At 46.7% G+C, this 20078-nt stretch overlaps 1 protein-coding gene and 1 long non-coding RNA gene across 4 annotated transcripts in view; one reads left to right on the top strand and one right to left on the bottom strand.

Moving 5' to 3' along the window:
* The window catches only part of LOC147115250 (myelin basic protein-like), a 221236-nt gene that overhangs the window by 90267 nt on the left and 110891 nt on the right, over positions 1 to 20078 (bottom strand). The gene's annotated exons all lie outside the window — the stretch shown is intronic.
* The window catches only part of LOC147115251 (uncharacterized), a 57063-nt gene continuing 39214 nt past the window's right edge, over positions 2230 to 20078 (top strand). The window contains exons 1-2 of the long non-coding RNA XR_015079095.1: positions 2230 to 2543; positions 2734 to 2824. This is a non-coding gene — a long non-coding RNA (uncharacterized LOC147115251). The remainder of the gene's footprint in view (positions 2544 to 2733; positions 2825 to 20078) is intronic.

Genomic DNA, 20078 nt, shown 5'->3' with positions numbered 1-20078 from the left:
CAGGTAGCAAATTAGAAAGAATGAAAGACTTGCATTTATATAGCACCTTTCACAGACTCGGTACGTCCCAAAGTGCTTTACAGCCAATGAAGTACTTTTAAAGTGTAGTCGCTGTTGTAGTGTGGGAAACGCAGCAGCTAATTTGCACACAGCAAGCTCCCACAAACAGCAATGTGATAATGACCAGATAATCTGTTTTAGCGGTGCTGATTGAGGGATAAATCTTTGCCAGAACACCGGGGATAGCTCCGCTGCTCTTCTTCGAAATAGTGCCGTGTGATCATCTTACATTCACCTGAGAGGGCAGATGGGACCTTGGTTTAACATCTCATCGAAAAGACGGCACCTCCGGCAGTGCAGCACTCCCTCAGCACTGCACTGAGAGTGTCAGCCTGGATTTATGTGCTCAAGTCTCTGGAGTGGGAAAAGTGAAATCACTTTCAAATGCAAAATCTGGGATTGAGTCAGATTTTTGTGAGTAAGCTAAAGTAAGAACAATTCAGAGATTGAGCAGATTCTTTCCTTACGGGATTATGCCCTTATTTGGGTAATGAGAAGCACCATGTTATGCAGCTAGATAAATATTGAACTAGTTACTTACATCAATTTTGGGTACAGTACACCTGTACAAGGAGTTGGCAAGACCGTTCTGTACCTGCGATTCCCACCCATCGAATCGGGGGCAATTTTAACCTCACCCATCCAATGGGAAACTCACAGGATCGGGTGGAAGGCACCCCGCCCAATACATCATTCCCCACTGACTTCAATGGAGAGGAAGATTGAGTGAGTTGTAAAACCAGTGTTGCACCCGACCTCGTCAGTTTCCCGATGGGCGGGTTACGTAAAAATTGCCCCCCCTAATATTGGATTCTTGATCTCAACTCTGCCGTTGGTTAGAGGTCAGCCACGCCTCCGTGTTGGAGTATGAGGCAAAGAGACAAAAGTCAAACATGGTATTACATTCTCATGTGGAGAGAATTATTCCAGGATAAACTATTGAACGTGCTGGGTGGGTGGGACTGCACTCGCTTGGTTCCATTCTCATCTATTCAGTCGTAGCCAGAGAATCACCTGCAATGGCTTCTCTTCCCCGACCCTGCACCGTTATCTCTGGTGTCCCCCAAGGATCTATCCTTGGCCCCCTCCTATTTCTCATCTACTTGGTGACATAATTCGAAATCACAGCGTCAGTTTCCACATGTACGCTGACGACACCCAGCTCTACCTCACCACCACTTCTCTCGACCCCTCCGCTGTCTCTAAATTGTCAGACTGCTTGTCTGACATGAGCAGAAATTTCCTCCAACTAAATATTGGGAAGACCGAAGCCATTGTCTTCGGACCCTGCCACAAACTCCGTTCCCTAGCCACCGACTCCATCCCTCTCCCTACAACCATGAGGCTGAACCAGACTGTTCGCAACCTTGGTGTCATATTTGACCCTGAAATGAACTTCCGACCACATATCCGCGCCATCACAAAGACCACCTATTTCCACCTCCATAACATCGCCCGTCTCTGCCCTTGCCTCTGCTCATCCGCTGCCGAGACCCTCATCCATGCCTTTGTTGCCTCTAGACTTGACTATTCCAACGCACTCCTGGACGGCCTCCCACATTCCACCCTACGTAAACTTGAGGTAATCAAAAACTCTGCTGCCCGTATCCTAACTCGCACCAAGTCCCGTTCACCCATTACCCCCAGTGCTCGCTGACTACATTGGCTCCCGGTTTAGCAACGCCTCAATTTTAAAATTCTTATCCTGGTTTTCAAATCCTTCCAGAACCTCACCCCTTCCTATCTCTGTAATTTCTTCCAGCCAATTTGCTCACAGCAAGGTCCCACAAACGGCAAGAGATAATAACCAGATAATTTGTTTTGGTGATGTTGGTTGAGGGATAAATATTGGCCAGAACACTGGGGAGAACTCCCCTGCTCATCTTCGAAACAGCGCCATGGGATCATTTACATCCACCTGAGAGGGGTCACATGGCCTCGGTTTAACATCTCAGCCTAAAGACGGCACCTCCCACAGTGCAGCACTCCCTCAGTACTGGCACTGGGAGTGTCAGCCTAGATTATGTGCTCAAGTCTCAGGAGTGGGACAATGGCTTAACTCTCAGCAGATTTGCCCTTTCTGTAAGCTGGTACGCAAGAGGCCTAAATGTGACTAAACCACAAAAGCAAGACAATGGTGTCAAAGGGGAGAAGACAGCACTAGTGATAGATGATTCTTCCATACAATATCTTCCTTTGAGGCACAGTGCCCTGGTGACAAAAGCTGCTCACACAGCAGTAGGTTACACTTAGTACCAGCTAGAGTTAGCTGCTGCCTCGGGAGCACTCGCCCTTCATTTCTGCAACACGCTAGCTTTTGTGCTGCGCCACCGATGAAGTAAGACTTATACTGGCTTCGAGTGGGTAGCTGCGAAAAGCCGAGCGCATTAAACAAATTCATGTGATTACACATCCAGAGAAAGATCTCAGGGTGCTACAAAAAAACAAGTGAGAGAAGATTTTAAAAAGGTGCAGGGTGTCTGGTAAGCTTGGCTGGTTTTGATTTGGGCTGGAGAATTTTGCATACACTCCAGGTGCAGGAAAGTGCTGCGCTGTGTTGAATTGTGCTATGCAAATTTACAACAAAAAAAATGTTACATGTCCAACTTGAACAAGTTCTGACAAGAGCTCACCGACCCGAAACGTTAACTAACTCTGCTCCTCTCTCCACAGATGCTGCCTGACCCGCTGAGCGTTTTCCAGCTTTGGATGTCAGACTTCCAGCACCCGCAGTGTTTTGCTTTCGCTGAACAAACTGCCCTTCGTAAGTTCTGCTGCAATTAGCCCTCCGCCCCACCCGTTTCTAATACCACAAACAGTGAGCAGAGTTTCTCCAAACTTGGTTGCGTTTCCCCCGAGATTGTTCTCCGCCACACCACATGGCTAAGATTCCCCCAGACCGCTTCCTTGGAGATTCTCAAACTGCCATCACAGATATTCTCTTCGGGCGGGGGGGGGGGGGGGTGCGGGGGGGCCTCAGCCTCAGCAGTCACTTCCATAATATCTCCAAGTTTGCAGATGACACCAAGCTGGGTGGGCGTGTGTGCTGTGAGGAGGATGCAGAGAAACTCCAGTATGATTTGGACAGGTTGGGTGATTATATGGCATTTGCCATGCATCTGCCCAATGTGGATAAATGCGAGGTTATCCACTTGGGTGGCAAAAACAGGAAGGCAGATTATTATCTGAACGGCAATAGATTGGGAAAAGGGGAAGTGGCAATGAGACCTGGGTGTCCTTGTGCACCAGTCGCTGAAGGTAAGCATGCAGGTGCAGCAGGTGGTTAAGGCGGCAAATGGGATGTTGGCCTTCATAGCGAGAGGATTCGAGTACAGGAGCAAGGATGTCTTACTGCAGTTGTACAGGACCTTGGTGAGACCACGCCTTGAGTATTGAGTTTTGGTCGCCTTATCTGGGGAAGGATATTTTTGCCATGGAGGGAGTACAGCAAAGATTCACCAGACTGAAACCTGGGATGGCAGGAATAACGTATGAGGAGAGATTGGGTCAATTAGGCTTATATTTGCTAGAGTTTAGAAGAATGAGAGGGGATCTCATTGAAACTTATAAAATTCTAACAGGACTAGACAGACTAGATGCAGGAAGGATTTTCCCAATGGCGGGGGAGTCCAGAACCAGGGGTCACAGTCTAAGGATAAGGGGTAAGCCATTTAGGACTGAGATGAGGAGGAATTTCTTCACCCAGAGAGTGGTGAACCTGTGGAATTCTCTACCACAGAAGGCAGTTGAGGCCAATTCATTAAATATATTCAAGAAGGAGTTAGATATATTTCTTAAGGCTAAAGGGATATGGGGAGAAAGCAGGGACAGGGTACTGAATTTGGATGATCAGCCAGGGTTTCATTAAATGGCGGAACAGGCTCGAGGGGCTGAATGGCCTACTCCTGCTCCTATCTTCTATGTTTCTAAGCGGACCCTGCATGCCCTACAATCTGAAAAGTACCTTTACTGCCTGATATCTAGCCAAGTGCCCCAGAGATCCTAATAAGACCTCTTGTTACGTGTAGTGGGATACTGCGATCGCGCAGCTGCCACAACACGCATTCCTCCCATCTGTTGGAAAGTGAGCTGATCATCGCTCGAGTGCCAATTGTAAACCTGATGAGATGAACAGAGCACAATCTCATTGGAAAGCTATCAATTCCCCATCGCTCCGCAAAATAATAAATTACTCAAACTTTGCCCTTTCACATGGAACTATCTCACTTTACAAATCAGCATCGCTCCCCCTCCACCATTGCTACCACCACCTTGCATTTATATAGTGCCTTTAATGTAGAAAAAGTTCCAGGGCGCTTCATGGAGGCGCATGGAAAGAAGCAGGGCATCAAGCCAAGTAGTAAGAAACCAAGAGGGGTTACCAAAGCCTTGATCAAAGAGGTGGTTTTAAGGAGGGCAGTGGAGTTCTAGAGAGGGGGTTCCAGAGTGTCGTGTCTGAGCATAGCCATTAGTGGGGCGACATGAGGAGAGACGTGCAAGAGGCCAGAATCAGAGGAATGGCGGGTTCGGGGAAGCGATGGGGTGGGGTGGGAGGAGATTACAGAGCTAGGGAGGGCGAGGCCATAGAGGGATTTTAAATTTTAGACATTGAAGAACCAGGAACCAGGTGTAGGTTAGTGAGGACAGGAGTGATAGGCAAGTGGGACTTGGTATAGGGTAGGACAGGTGCAGCAGAGTTTTGAATAAGCTGAAGTTTACTGAGGATTGGAGGCTGGCCGGGAGAGCATTGGCGTAATTGTGTGCAGAGGTGATAAAAGCATGAATGAATGTTACAGTGGCAGATGCGCTGAGGTAGAGGTGGAAAGGATATATATTCAGAAGCTCAACTCAAGGTTGAATAGGCTTCCAGGACCACAAACAGTCTGGTTCAGCCTGGGACAGTGGCTGGGGAGAGGGAGGAGTCGGTGGTTAGGACTGAAGACTATGGTGGCAGGAGCTGAAGATGATGGCTTTGGTTTTCCCCAATGTTTAATTTGAGGAAATCGCAGGTCATCCAAGACTGGATGTTGAACAAGTAGGCTGACAGCACAGAGGCATTGGGGGTGGTGGAGAGGGATAGATTCATCAGCATACACGTGGGAGCTGAACCCGTGTTTGCAGCTGAAGGGCACAATCACGATGGGCCGAATGGCCTCCTCCTGTGCTGTATCAGAAGAGGGGGCGGGTGCAAAGGATCAATCACTGGGGGAACTCTCAAGGTGATTCTGCAAGGGTAGGAAGAGAAGCTACCGATAGAGATGCTCTGATTTCGACTGGTTTAGTAAGAGTGGAACCAGGCGAAGGTAGTCTCACTGAGGTGGACAGTGGAGGAGAGGCATTGAAGGAGGAAGGCATGGCCAAGCATGCTGAAAGCTGCAGAGGTAAAAGAACTATGATGTACCACCATTATAGTCACAGTGTCTTTCATAACTTTATTATGGCGCTGTGGGAGGGGATGAAAGCTGGTTGCAAAGATTCAAATAGAAGAAATGGCCGTGGATTTGGGAGGCGACAACCGGGTTAAGGATTTGAGAGGTAAATGAGGTTGGAGACTCAAACTTGCTACTGGCTGCCCCTTCTGGACGGATGTGGAAGTGAGAGAGAGTGAGAGACAGCAAACGTGCATGAGTGTGGAGAAAGTGAGCACAGAGACCTTTGACCGTCCCACAGCTCTGTGTTGAGGATTGGCTAACCGAGCTGTCAATCACATTTACCAACTTGAAAAGTGTTATGTATTGTATGTTCTCCTCCCACCTGTGGTGGCGCTGTCACAGGAGATAAATGGTTGGGTGTTCTCTGTTAAGTTTTAGCTCTCTTTGTTCGGAACTTTCCAGAACTTCCTTTCCTTCCAATAAAGCACTTCATGTTTGAATCTCTGAGTTCTGAGTCCTAAATTGTGTCTAGGTAGAAAGGTACCGACACAACAAAAAGAAACCTCCTCCCTCCTTTAAGGTGAAACTATGGCAACCACATCGTCTGCTTAGCGAAGCCTCCTGTTGGGTTCTTTGAATGAAAGCCATTCCAATATTAAAGGTGCAAATTTGGGCAGGAAGTGTTAGACGACTACCACAATCTCGTACTACTCTGGTTTGGAGAGCACACAATTCTCAAACATAGGAATAAAGGAACATTAGAAACAGGAGTAGGCCAGACAGCCCCTTGAGCCAGCTCCACCATTCAATTAGATCATACCTCAACTCCATATCCCTTGATACCCTTAGCTAACAAAAATCTATCTAGATCAGTCTTGAAAATTCTAATTGTCCCAACATCCACAGCCATTTTGGGGGGGGTGGGAGGGAGAAGAGAATTCCAGATTTCTACTACCTTGTGTGAAAATGTGCTTCCTGATTTGACTCCTGAATGATTTAGCTCTAATTTCAAGATTATGCCCCTCATTCTTGATTTCCCAACAGAGGAAATAGTTACTCCGTATTTACCCTATCTAATCCTTTTAACATTTTAAACACCTCGATCAGATCACCTCTCAATCTTCTATACTCAAGGGAATTTGAAACTTACATTGAAACTTATAAAATTCTGGCAGGACTGGACAGACTAGATGCAGGGAGGATGTTCCCGATGGTCGGTGAATCCAGAACCAGGGGTCACAGTCTAAGGATAAGGGGTAAGCCTTTTAGGACAGAAATGAGGAGGAATTTCTTCACCCAGAGAGTGGTGAACCTGTGGAATTCTCTACCACAGAAGGCAGTAGTGGCCAATTCATTAAATATATTCAAGAAGGAGTTGGCTATATTTCTTAAGGCTAAAGGGATCAAGGGATATGGGGAGAAAGCAGGGACCGGGTACTGAACTTGAATGATCAGCCATGATCGCATTGAATGGCGGAGCAGGGTCGAGGGGCCGAATGGCCTATTCCTGTTCCTATCTTCTAGGTTTCTATGTTTCTATGAATACAAGCCAACTTTATGCAAACTGTCCTCATTGTTTAACCCGCTAAACCCCGGTATCATTCTGGTTAATCTGCGTCGCACCCAAGGTCACGATATCCTTCCTGAGGTGTGGTACCCAAAACTGAATGCAGTTCTCTAGGTGGGGTCTGACCAAGGCTCTGTACAACTGAAGCATCACTTCCTCCACTTTGTAATCCAGCCCCCTTGAGGTAAAGGCCATCATTCCGTTAGACTTTTTAATTGCTTTTGCTCCCATCTACTAATGATTTGTACACTCGGACTCCCAAGTGTCTTTTCGTCTCCACAGTTCCTAGTTTCTCACCATTTAGGAAATACTCCGATTTATCGGTGGCATAGTGGTTAGCACTGTTGCCTCACAGCGCCAGGGACCCGGGTTCGAATCCGGCCTCGGGTGACTGTCTGTGTGGAGTTTGCACATTCTCCCCGTGTTTGCGTGGGTTTCCTCCGGGTGCTCCGGTTTCCTCCCACAGTCCAAAGATGTGCGGGTTAGGATGATTGGCTATGATAAATTGACCCTTAGTGTTAGGGGGATTAAATACGTGGGGATACGGGGATAGGGTGGGATATGTGTTGGCGTAGGGGTTACGGGGATCGGGTGGGATATGTGTCGGTGCAGGCTCGATGGGCCGAAATGGCCTCTATCTGCACTGTGGGGTTTCTGTGATTCTGTGATCTTTCTTAGGTCCAAAGTGGATGAGCTCTCACTTCCCCACATTAAACTCCATCAGCCTTAATTTTTGCCACTCACTTTGTCTTCCTGTATACCTTTGCCACTTCCTGCTCCCAGCTGCAGTACTTACTGTCCCGCCTAACTTGGTGTCATCTGCAAACTTGGATATACAACTCGCTACTCAATCATCCAAGTCATTAATATATACTGTATGGTGAAAAGTTGAGGCCCCAGAACAGATTCTTGGGGCTCATAGGAACAGGAGTAGGCCATTTAACCCAGAGACTGTTCCGCGCCATTCAATGAGATCATGGCTGATCTGTGACCAAACTCCATATACCCGCCTTTGCCCCCATATCCCTTAATATCTTTGGTTAGCAAAAATCTGTCGGTCTCCGATTTAAAATCAACAGTTGACCTGGCATCAATTGCCATTTGCAGAAGAGTGTTCCAAAATTCTCACACTTGGGGAACACCACTTGTCAGTTGGAGCTCCAACTAATTTGTGATGAACTGTGTCCCAGATAACTTGTCCCTCTCTGGGAGTTAATCCTTTGTGAGCTGAATCTAACTTCACAAAATAAATTAATCCAAAATCCCTTCCGGGCAAAATAAGTAAAAATCTTTTAGGCCTTTCAGATTTTCACAAAGGGGCATGTTATGTATTGTGTGTTCTCCTCCCACCTGTGGTGGCGCTGTCACAGGAGATAAATGGTTGGGTGTTCTCTGTTAAGTTTAGCTCTCTTCGTTCGGAACTTTCCAGAACTTCCTTTCCTTCCAATAAAGCACTTCATGTTTGAATCTCTGAGTTCCGAGTCCTAAATTGTGTCTAGGTAGAAAGGTACCGACACAAGTGGCAACGAGGAGCGGATGAATCTGCGTACGTTACGGGTGCAGTGAGTAAACAGAAAATTTAATTTGAAACATGAGATGGCTACTATAATAGGAAACATCGGTGATTTTGATGAAAATGTGAAGCAATGGAGCGCTTATACAGAACGTTTTGACTATTTTGTATTGGCGAATGCGGTGGCAAATGAAAAGGTCGTGCCTACCTTTTTGAGTGTAATCGGGCCGAAGACATTCAATTTACTTCGCAGCACCAGGGACCCGGGTTCAAATCCGGCCTCGGGCGACTGTCTGTGTGGAGTTTGCACATTCTCCGTGTCTGCGTGGGTTTCCTCCGGGTGCTCCGGTTTCCTCCCACAGTCCAAAGATGTGCGGGTTAGGTTGATTTGGCTATGATAAATTGACCCTTAGTGTTAGGGGATTAAATACGTGGGGTTACGGGGATAGGGTGGGATATGTGTCGGTGCAGGCTCGATGGGCCGAAATGGCCTCCATCTGCACTGTAGATTCTGTGATTCTGTGAACCAGATAAGCCAGGAACTAAAACATATAAGCAACTAGTGGAAATTCTTGGAGCACATTTTTCACCAAAACCTCTGGTTATTGCTGAGAGATTTAGATTTCATAAACGGAATCAAGAGGAGGGGGAATCAGTGACGATGTTTATTGCTGCTTTAAAAAGGTTGTCGGAACACTGCCAGTTCAAGGAGGTGCTGAATGACACCATTAGAGACAGACTTGTGTGTGGTCTGCAAAATGCAGCCACACAGAAGCGCCTTCTACCTGAGGACAACCTTACTCTTGAAAAGGCCATTGAAGTTAGTGTCTCCATGGAGATGGCGGAAAAGGAGGCTCACCAGTTGAGTTCAACAGGGAGAGTTCACAAGGTGTCGTCTGAGCCTAAAGGTGCGCGGAACGGCACATGTTACTGTTGTGGGAAAACGGGCCATCACGCTAATGACTGCTGGTGTACGGAGCTGGAATGCCGAAATTGTGGCAAAAAAGGGTCACATTGAACGCGCCTGTAGAGGTAAAAAAAGAACAGACGGAGCTGGGAAGCATGGAAGCAATATGTCTGTATTTGGACAAGAGAGGAAAAAGAGTGTTCATTCAGTGCAGTATGATGGAACAAGCAAAACAGAGGGGAGCGACACCTCTGAGGAGGAAGAGGTGCACATACTGACGGTTGCAGGTGATTTAAATGGCTACTGGGTGTCACCACTGGTGGAGGGACAATCAGTGCGGATGGAGGTGGACACAGGCGCGGCTGTGTCCCTTGTTTCAGACACTGTCTACAACAAAATGCTAAAGCATCTTACCCTTCAGCCAACAAACATTGTGCTAAAGACGTATACCGGCGAACCTGTGGCCATGAGAGGCGTCATTGAAGTGACAGTTAAATTGAACAGACAGACTGCAAAACTGCCACTATATGTGGTAAAGGGAAATTACCCATCGCTACTGGGATGTGCGTGGCTAGAGAAAAATCACGCTGGACTGGCCTGCAGTCCGCATGATGTCAAAAGGGGAGTCAGGTCTGACTGCAGTGTTAAACAAACATGCAGAACTCTTCAATGGGGAACTTGGGAGCATGAAAAAGATCAGAGAGAGACTGGACATTAAACCTGACAACAAGCCGAAGTTTCACAAAGCCCGACCTGTACCCTATGCAATTAGGCCAAAAGTTGAGGCTAACTTGGAGGCCTTAGTCGAGAATGGAGTCCTGGAGCCTGTGAGCGTGAGCAAATGGGCCACACCCATTGCTCCTGTCCTGAAAAAGGATGGATCTGTTCGAATCTGCGGGGATTTTAAAGTGACTATTAACCCGGTTTTGTCTGCGGAACAGTACCCTCTTCCCCTCATTGCTGATCTTTTTACGGGCCTGGCCGGAGGGCAAAAGTTCAGCAAAATAGACTTATGCCAGGCTTATCTACAAATGCATGTCGATGACAAATCAAAGGAGCTGATGACAATTGTGACACACAAGGGGCTATACAGGTACTGCCGCCTTCCATTTGGAATTACGTCGGCCCCTGCTCTATTCCAAAGGGCAATGGATCAGATTTTGAGTGCACTGCCAGGAGTCCAGTGCTATCTGGACGACATCCTTGTCACTGGGACAAATGAGGATCATCTTCTGAACTTGGATGCGACACTACAACGACTGAAAGAGTACGGACTCAGAGTTCGTAAAGACAAATGTGAATTCTTTCAGTCTTCAGTTGAGTACCTGGGGCATGTGATTGACGCTACTGGCCTGCATAAGGCGCCGCCAAAGGTCAAGGCGATCGTGGAGGCCCCAGCACCCCAGAATATGAGCCAGTTACGTTCATTTCTGGGGCTACTTAACTACTATGGGAAGTTTATTCCAGACTTAGCAACATTGCTGAAGCCGTTACATCAGTTGCTATGTCAAGGCAAAACATGGAAATGGACTGAACTGTGCAACGAAGCTTTCGCCCAAGCAAAGAAAGCATTGCTGAATTCGGAGGTCCTGACACACTTCGACCCAAAGCTACCCGTGCAGCTAGCATGTGATGCATCACCATATGGTGTGGGAGCAGTCATATCCCACATCATGCCTTCGGGTGAAGAGAAACCTATCGCCTTCGCATCACGCACCTTGAACAAGGCCGAGAGTAACTATGCGCAGATCGAGCGCGAGGCCTTGGGAATCGTTTTTGGAATTTGAAAATTTCATCAGTACCTGTTTGGGAGGAGGTTCACACTCCTGACGGACCACCGTCCATTGACTTCAATTTCGGGCCCCACACCGGAATTCCGTCTCTCGCTGCAAGCAGGATGCAAAGGTGGGCTTTATTGTTGTCAGGACACACATGCGACATCAAATATCGCAAATCAGACTTGCACGGCAACGCAGACGGTCTCTCGAGGCTACCCTTGCCTGTTACTCCCCCAGAGCCTCGTCAGATAGACATCTTCTACTTTAGACAAGTGGAGGGAGCACCGGTCACTGCAGTTCAGGTGCGAAGGTACACCCGCAACGATCCAGTCCTGTCTGAGGTAATGGACGATGTCATTCGAGGGAGAGCTATAGGAGATTCTCCTAGTTTGAAACCTTACGTTTCAAAAAGAAATGAGCTCTCCGTCCAGGCAGGTTGTCTTCTTTGGGGACGCCGTGTCATCATTCCGCCACCTGAGGGAACCTATACTGCAACAACTTCATACAGGCCACAGTGGGATGGTTCGGATGAAGGAAATGGCAAGAAGCTACTTCTGGTGGCCAGGCCTCGATGGGAATATTGAAGAGAAAGCCAAAACATGTTCCCCATGTCAAAGGGTCCGGAATGTTCCACAGCTGGCAACCCTACACCCCTGGGATTGGCCTGCAGAAGTGTGGCAGCGAGTACATGTGGACTTCGCTGGTCCTTTCGAAGGGAAGATGTTTATGGTTGTTGTGGACGCTCATAGCAAGTGGCCGCTGTGATGAGGTCTACCACGGCAGAGAAAACAATTGAGAAACTTGGCGAGATGTTCAGCCGTTATGGCGCACCGGAACAACTCGTAAGTGACAACGGTCCACAATTTGTATCACAGGAGTTTGCAACCTTCCTGCATGTGAATGGTGTCCAACACATCAGGTCTGCGCCCTATCATCCCTCTACTAACGGCCAGGCAGAAAGGTTTGTGCAAACTTTGAAGCACGCCTTGAAGGCATCGCAAGGTCAGGGCTCAATCCACCAACGTCTGAACAGCTTCCTGTTGTCCTACAGGAACGAGCCGCATGCCACAACCAAAACTTCCCCCGCTTCGCTCATGATGAAGAGGCAGTTGCGGACAAGTTTTGACTTACTCAAACCTCCAAGGGCAGAACAGGTTGTCCATTGTCAACAACAAGCTCAAGTTGAAAAGAGAGAGAAAAAAGCCAAGGAGAGACGGTTTCACCCTGGAGAGCACGTCCTAGCTCGAAACTACAACACTGGACCGAAATGGGTTCCTGCTACGGTGATCGCGCAGACGGGCCCTGTGTCTTACACGGTTGAGACTGCGGAGGACGTCGTCTGGAGAAGACACACAGATCAACTGTTGCTAGGAGCAGAGACAGCCACAGAGGCTCCAACGGCTGGTTGGCCTGAACTGTTTCCGGATGATACCGCAAACCAGCATCCTTTGCCACAGTGCTCTTCTCCAACACAGGAAGTCAAAGAGACTGTTCCACCTGTGCAAACTCCTGACTTTCGACTGACACAGGCATCTTCTCCATCCAGGCCTGTGTCAATGCCTACTGCTGTGGAAGCCAGCGATGACCGCCGGTATCCTGTCAGAGAGCGGCGGCCTCCAAGACGCTTGGATCTGTAGGCTTAGTGACTTACCCACAAGACTGGGGCAGAATAAACCCCAGGGTAAAGTCAGGGTTTGAGGCAGTCTACCTCTACCCTAGGTTCGTTGAGTGCATTGAAAGTAACTTACCTGTTGAGGAATAAGGTGGACCTTCCATTTAAGAGGGGAGGAAATGTTATGTATTGTGTTCTCCTCCCACCTGTGGTGGCACTGTCACAGGAGATAAATGGTTGGGTGTTCTCTGTTAAGTTTAGCTCTCTTTGTTCGGAACTTTCCAGAACTTCCTTTCCTTCCAATAAAGCACTTCATGTTTGAATCTCTGAGTTCCGAGTCCTAAATTGTGTCTAGGTAGAAAGGTACCGACACAACAGGGCAGAAGTCATTCATTCTGTAGAATCTGTCCTCTCCTCCTAAAATTTCCATTTGAAATGTGTCTCCCCAAATCACCTTTGCATCTCTACTCCTATCGGCACATCTGATGAATTTGAGGGGAAGCTAGATAAACACATGAGGGAGAAAGGAATAGACGGATATGCTGATAGGGTCAGATGAAGAGGGGGCGGGAGGAGGCTCGCGTGGAGCATGAACAGCGGCACGGACCAATTGGGCCGAAGGGCCCGTTTCTGTGCTGTACATTCCACGTAACCTTCACCTAAGACCTCCCTTTTTCCATCAATAAGATTCAAAGACTCCGCATACCCACTCTTTGGCAACTGCTGCTTTCTCTCTCTCTCTCGAAAGCTACGTGGCGGTGGCAGGACCATTCTATCACAGCACCAGCCCATTGCTCCACTGATGTTGGGGCTGCTGTTAACACCCCATTGCATTACCTGTTACTGTGATGCCAAGGTGGGGTAGGGGAGTGGATAATCAGAAGCATCAATACAGGCCAAGGAGCAGCGTGGCAGGGCGGACAATGGTAAGTCAAGGCCGAGGGGTACTGGAATTTTTCAGACACTTCCGTGGGTAGGGGGTGGCTTTGAACTGGTTAAGTGAAGAAACACTGACTATTACCACTATGAGCCCTATCCTGCAATGGTCCACTACTCCCATTGCTCCAAAGCACATGCAATCAGCATTTAACAGGAGCTCCCTCTGTTGACCAGTCTCCGTTATGAAATCTTACATATCTTCTATATTCCTCCTCTTGCTTCATAAGAATTCACAAGTAATTTAATCTGACATTAAGCATGTTGGGTCGGTGTTCTAGAAGTAAGCGGTTAATTAACAGATAAACTGTAGATATTTTTTAACAGCATGGAATTATTTTAAAAAGCATTTTTTATTTCTAGTTTGGACACAACACTTAAAAGGAATGCTCATTGCGACGGCCAAATTGGATTTCGATATTGCATTTGCAAATAACCTTTTCTGAAGGAAAAAAAAAGGGACACGTTCAACTATTCTGCTTTATTAGGAAGTATGCTTTATATTTAAATTAGAGAAGTCACACAACACCAGGTTATAGTCCAACAGCTTTATTTGAAGTCACAAGCTTTTGGAGCGCTGCTCCTTCGTCAGGTGAAGTGACTTCACCTGACGAAGGAGCAGCGCTCCGAAAGCTTGTGACTTCAAATAAAGCTGTCGGACTATAACCTGGTGTTGTGTAACTTCTTACATTTGTCCACCCTAGTCCAACTCCGGCATCTCCACACCATATTTAAATTAGGGTTTTGAACAAAATGGTACCAAACGGTTAATAACACAGCATCCCAGGGTGGGAGAAGATAGGTTCAATTCCCTCACTGTTTCTAATCTGCAAGGAGGAGGGAAAATCGGAGTTTTCTTCTCATTGAATAGCTGGCACACTTCCCTGGGATCGGGCTATAAAGAAGGCAACTGGTAGGGGTCTGCGAGAAGACTCTCTGCTTATCTGCAGGAGCGTGTGGTCCAGAATAACCTGTGAAGGGAATATGGGAGCAAAGCTCTGAAGGTGCGGAGCTTTCATTGGAGAGGAAATGCCCTCAAAAAACAAAAGTTCAAATTAGGCTTTTCTTTCTTTTTTATTCACTTCTGGGATTTGGGCGTCGCTGGCAAGGCCAGCATTTATTGCCCATCCCTAGTTGCCCTCGAGAAGGTGGTGGTGAGCCACCTTCTTGAACCGCTGCAGTCCGTGTGGTGAAGGTACTCCCACAGTGCTGTTAGGGAGGGAGTTCCAGGATTTTGACACAGCGACGATGAAGGATTGACGATATACTTCTAAGTCAGGATGGTGTGTGACTTGGAGGTGGTGGTGTTCCCATGCGCCTGCTGCCCTTGTCCTTCTAGGTGGAAGAGGTCACAGGTTTGGGAGGTGCTGCTGAAGAAGCCTCGGTGAGTTGCTGCAGTGCATCTTGTAGATGGTACACACTGCAGACACAGTGCGCCGGTGGTGGAGGGAGTGAATGTTTAAGGTGGTGGATGGGGTGCCAATCAAACGGACTGCTTTGTCCTGGATGGTGTCGAGCTTCGAGTGTTGTTACAGCTTCACTCATCCAGGCAAGTGGAAAGTATTCCATCACACTCCTTACTTGTGCCTTGTAGATGGTGGAAAGGCACCATTCTATTGCTTGTTTTGATCAAGAGGCCAGCCACTTCACAAGGAGTTGATTTAAAAAAAATTAAAAGACAGATATACAGATAGATACAGTTGAGAATAAAATCATTGAACGATAAAGCACAGAAGGAGGCCATTCATCCCATCGTGCCTGTGCCGGCTCTTTGAAAAGAGCTGTCCAATTTGTCCCACTCCCCCCTGCTCTTTCCGCATCGCCCTGCAAATTTCTCCTTTTCAAGTATTTATCCAACTCCCTTTTGAAAGTTATTATTGAATTTGCTCACACCGCCCTTTCAGGCAATGCATTCCAGATCATAACACCTTGCTGTATTAAAAAAATCTCATCTCCCCTCTGGTTCTTTTGCCAATTATCTTAAATCTGTGTCCTCTGGATACTGATCCTCCTGCCAGTGGAAACAGTTTCTCCTTATTTACTCTATCAAAACCCTTCATGATTTTGAACGCCTCTATTAAATCTCCACTTAACCTTCTCCACTCTACGGAAAACAACCCTACTTTCTCTAGTCTCTCCACGTATCTGAAGTCCTGCATCCCTGGTACCATTCTAGTAAATCTTCTCTGCACCCTCTCCAAGGCCTTGGCATCCTTCCTAAAGTATGGTAAAGTGTGATAAAGGCCTGACATTGGCATATATTTCTTTAAATGTTCCTACGATGTATCGGATAGTATTGATTGTGCAGACTATTTGCTCTTTGATGCAACCTGTATTCATTCCAATTTGAGGAAGTTATCTGGACCATCCGCACAGAGTAAAATACCATTCACTGTGCTCACTTTGCAGAGGAGCAGAAGATCGATGTAAAGATAAAAATGTTTCTGACCATTGGAAGTTAGATCTACTACAGGAATCAGCCACAGCTCAGTGGGTAGCACACTCCCCTCGGAGTCAAAAGGATGTGGGTTCAAGTCCCACTCCAGGGACTTGAGCACAAAAATCTAGACCAACACTCCAGTGCAGTACTGAGGGAGTGCTGCACTGTCGGAGGTGCCGTCTTTTGGATGAGACGTTAAACAGAGGCCCCGTCTGCTCTCTCAGGTGGATGTAAAAGGTCATGAAAGGTGCTATATAAATACAAGTCTTTCTTTCTTTCCACTTCACACCCAAGGCCATACTCAAAGTTGACTATTATATTTTCCTTTTTTTTGCTTATCCAAACGGCTGGCTGTATAATTGACTATTGCAAGTCAAATATTTAGTGTCACTATCCCCAGTGAGAAACTCACTATTTCGCCCTGCCAACAAAAGTAATAGGATAAACAAATCAGTTTTATTTCTGAATAAACTTGGTCGTGCCTACAACTCATTTTATTGAACATGGGCCACAGTTCCCAAAATTTAATACATTGTTAGTATTACTGCAGAAGCCACTTAAATAAAACAAATTGCACACAACTGCTGAGGCCCGCATCCAAGGGGTTAAAAAGGTTCCTGCACTTTTGCTGGTTGATTCAGATTAAATCAGCAGCCTGAGAGAGGAATGGATTGGTGATGGAAACAGAGGGAAGAGGCAGTGGCTTGCTGTCCTTACAGCAACGACTTGCATTTATATAGCACCTTTAACGTAGGAAAACATCCCACGGTGCTTCACAGCAGCGTTAACAACACCGAGCCACATAAGGAGATATTAAAGGACAGGTGACCAAAAGCTTGGTCAAAGAGGTAGGTTTTAAAGAGCGTCTTAAAGGAGGAGAGAGGCGGAGAGGTTTAGGGAGGGAATTCGAGCTTGGGGCCCGGACAGCTCAAGGCACGGCTGCCAATGGTGGAGCGAAGGAAATCAGGCATGAGCAAGAGGCTGAATAGACAACAGATACAGAGAGGCATACAGAGAGAGGCACACACACAAATTAAAAAGAGATGCAGAGGGACACAGACACACAGAGAGAGAGAGAGAGAAAGAGACAGATACAGTGATAAAGAGAGAGGCAGCAAACACAAAGCGAGGCATGCAGACATAAAGAGACCCAAACATCAGAGACAGAGACATATGGCAGACAGGCACAGACAGACACAGACAGACACAGAAATAGCATAAATAAAGACAGACACGGGAATGGAGACTAATACACACAGAAAAGAAGAAAACTTATAGCCAAACACAAGGCTAGATACTGGTTTTGATTGTTTATGGCCACGAGTGGACTTGTCAATAAGTGGTGCTGCCCATGAACATGTACAAAACATGAAAAGAAGCTAATTTTTCTCCAGAACTTCAAAATTTTGCAATCAAAGGTTCAATGTGCCCACCCTGAGGGGGTTGGGAATCACAGCTGGGCACAGTCCTGTCTTCCTCTAGTGCCCACATAAGTACTTCATAGCAGGGGTCACTCGGTTGTGACGACGAATTGGAAAGCTGGCCAATTATGCTCCTCATTACCCCGGGGATGCTAAGACCAATTGCAATGCTGTTAATTGTTTCTGAAGTAACACCTCTTGCAATGGTACTGAAAATGAATGAGCACGCTCACCTCCAACAGAAGTGAGTACTTCAGTCGCACATCATTGGTTGCTTTCTGCTGTTTCCCTTAATCAAAGAACACAGCCGTGCAAATAGAAACATGACAGCATATTAACTAGCCAGCACATAATGTAAAGTACACTCCAGGGTTCAAAGTAGCTCATTATTTATTGGGGCAGGGCTGCCTCAATTACTTTAACTCTCCAGAACTTTTCAAACAAATACTTCTCGTGCTCTCGAACAGTCTCTTTGAGTATGCTAATCTGATTAGTTACTCCCCTTCTCTCGGCCCCACCATACCCTAGGAAATGCATTATCCAGCCAACAACCTGTTCTCATGCCTCAGGAGCCGGCCACGAGGGAGTGCGCTGAATTAGTACGAGCAAATACCCCTCCAACTCTCTCATCTCCAAACACTCCAGCTGAAAGTTTGTTTCCCTTTACAATCAAGGCACGTTACACATCTTCTAAAAGATTTAAAAGCTGTGAAAAATTAATATCAGCTGCAGTTGTATGGTTAGACCGCACCTGGAGTACTGCATTCAGATCTGGGCTCTGCTCCTCGGGATGAAGTAGATTGGCCTTGGAGGGGGTGCAGCGCAGATTCACTGGAATGATACCGGGGCTAAAAGGGTTAAATTATGAGGGCAGCTTGCATAAACTAGGCTTTGCATTCTCTTGAGTATAGAAGATTAAGGGGTGATCTAATTGAGGTGTTTCAGATGATTAAAGGAATGGACAGGGTAGACAGAAATAAACTACTTCCCCTGGTGGAGGAGTCCAGGACCAGGGGGCATAACCTTAAAATTAGAGCCAGGCTGTTCAGGGGTGATGTCGGGAAGCACTTCTTCACACAAAGGGTAGTGGAAATCTGGAACACTCTCACCCAAAAAGCTGTTGAGGCTGCGGGGAGGGGGTCAATTGAAAATTTCACAACTGAGATTGATAGATTTTTGTTTGGCCAGGGTATTAAGGGTTATGGATCCAAAGTGGTTAAATGGAATTAAGATACAGATCAGCCGTGATCTAATTGAATGGCGGAGCAGGCTCGAGGGGTTGAATGCCTCTCCCCTATTCCTAAAACATGAGAGGCATGATTAAACAACATAAGCCACAGCAGCCTCAGTAATACCCGAAGCATTAGTTATAGATCTTACCAATCAATAGCCACCTCTCCCATTAGAATATATTAATACAATGCAGGCAATATGGGATATTGATGGACCTCAATGCAGAAAATGTTTGAATTCCAACCACTGACGATAACAGGAACACATGGCACATTATTGGTTACAGGCTTTACCAAAAACAAACAGAGAATCATCTCGGTTGAAGGAATACTCAAATTGGCACTATTTGAAGAAAAGCAAGGGAGTTATCCCCAGGGTCCGAGCCAATATTTATTCCTCCACCAACATCACTATCTGCTCATTATCACATTGCTGTTTGTGGGAGCTTGCTGTGCGCAAACTGGCTGCCACGTTTCCTACATTACAACAGTGACTGCACTTCAAAAAGTGCCTCGATGGCTGTAAAGCGCTTTGGGATGTCCTGAGTTCGTGAAAGGTGTGATAGAAACGCAAGTACTTTCTTTCTTATTTATTAACTTTGGAACAAATTCATCAAAAAGGCCAAGTAATTTGAGACATTGAAGAGTTACAGCTATCTTAAAAATTGAAATAAGATTTTTTTTTTAAATGAAGAAAACCACAATTTTGATGAGGTAGGTGCACAGCTCGCATTTAATGCAGATCCACAGAAGATTTCCTGAGCTATTTTAAAGTACGAAACTAGTAGGCTTTCAAGTCAAGGATTTTTTTTATTTTTTTTATTTTTATAAAAGCAGCACCTAGGTCAGCAGCAAGATAATTGTGGTGCAAGTTCCCCAAGGAACCTTTAGTTTACCGAGACGGAAACGGAGAAACAGCTAACGTGTGCGCAATAACACTGGAGTATCCAGAATCCGAGAAATGGAGGAGGAGAAACTAGGGGCTGGATTTTCTCAATAGAGACGTGCTGGAGGCGGGACTTCTGGCTTCCGGGTTTCAGTCCCGCCCCCAGCGACGTCTGACCAACCCACACTATTTTCCCTTGATTGGCCTCGTTAAGCCTGCCCGGTGGGCTTACCGGCCAATTAAGGGAATGCCGGTGACAGATGACGTCAGCGTATGACGTTTCATGTCGAAAAATTTTTGACAGATGGATTGTCAGCGTTTGACAGCTTTGAGAAGCTGTCACTCAAACACTGA

Source organism: Somniosus microcephalus, chromosome 7 (genome assembly GCF_052327205.1).
Source record: "Somniosus microcephalus isolate GS21.2 chromosome 7, FLI_Smic_1.0, whole genome shotgun sequence".
Taxonomy (NCBI): domain Eukaryota; kingdom Metazoa; phylum Chordata; class Chondrichthyes; order Squaliformes; family Somniosidae; genus Somniosus; species Somniosus microcephalus.
The sequence above is the reverse complement of the archived record's forward strand: the minus strand, read 5'-3'. Positions and strand labels throughout refer to the sequence as shown.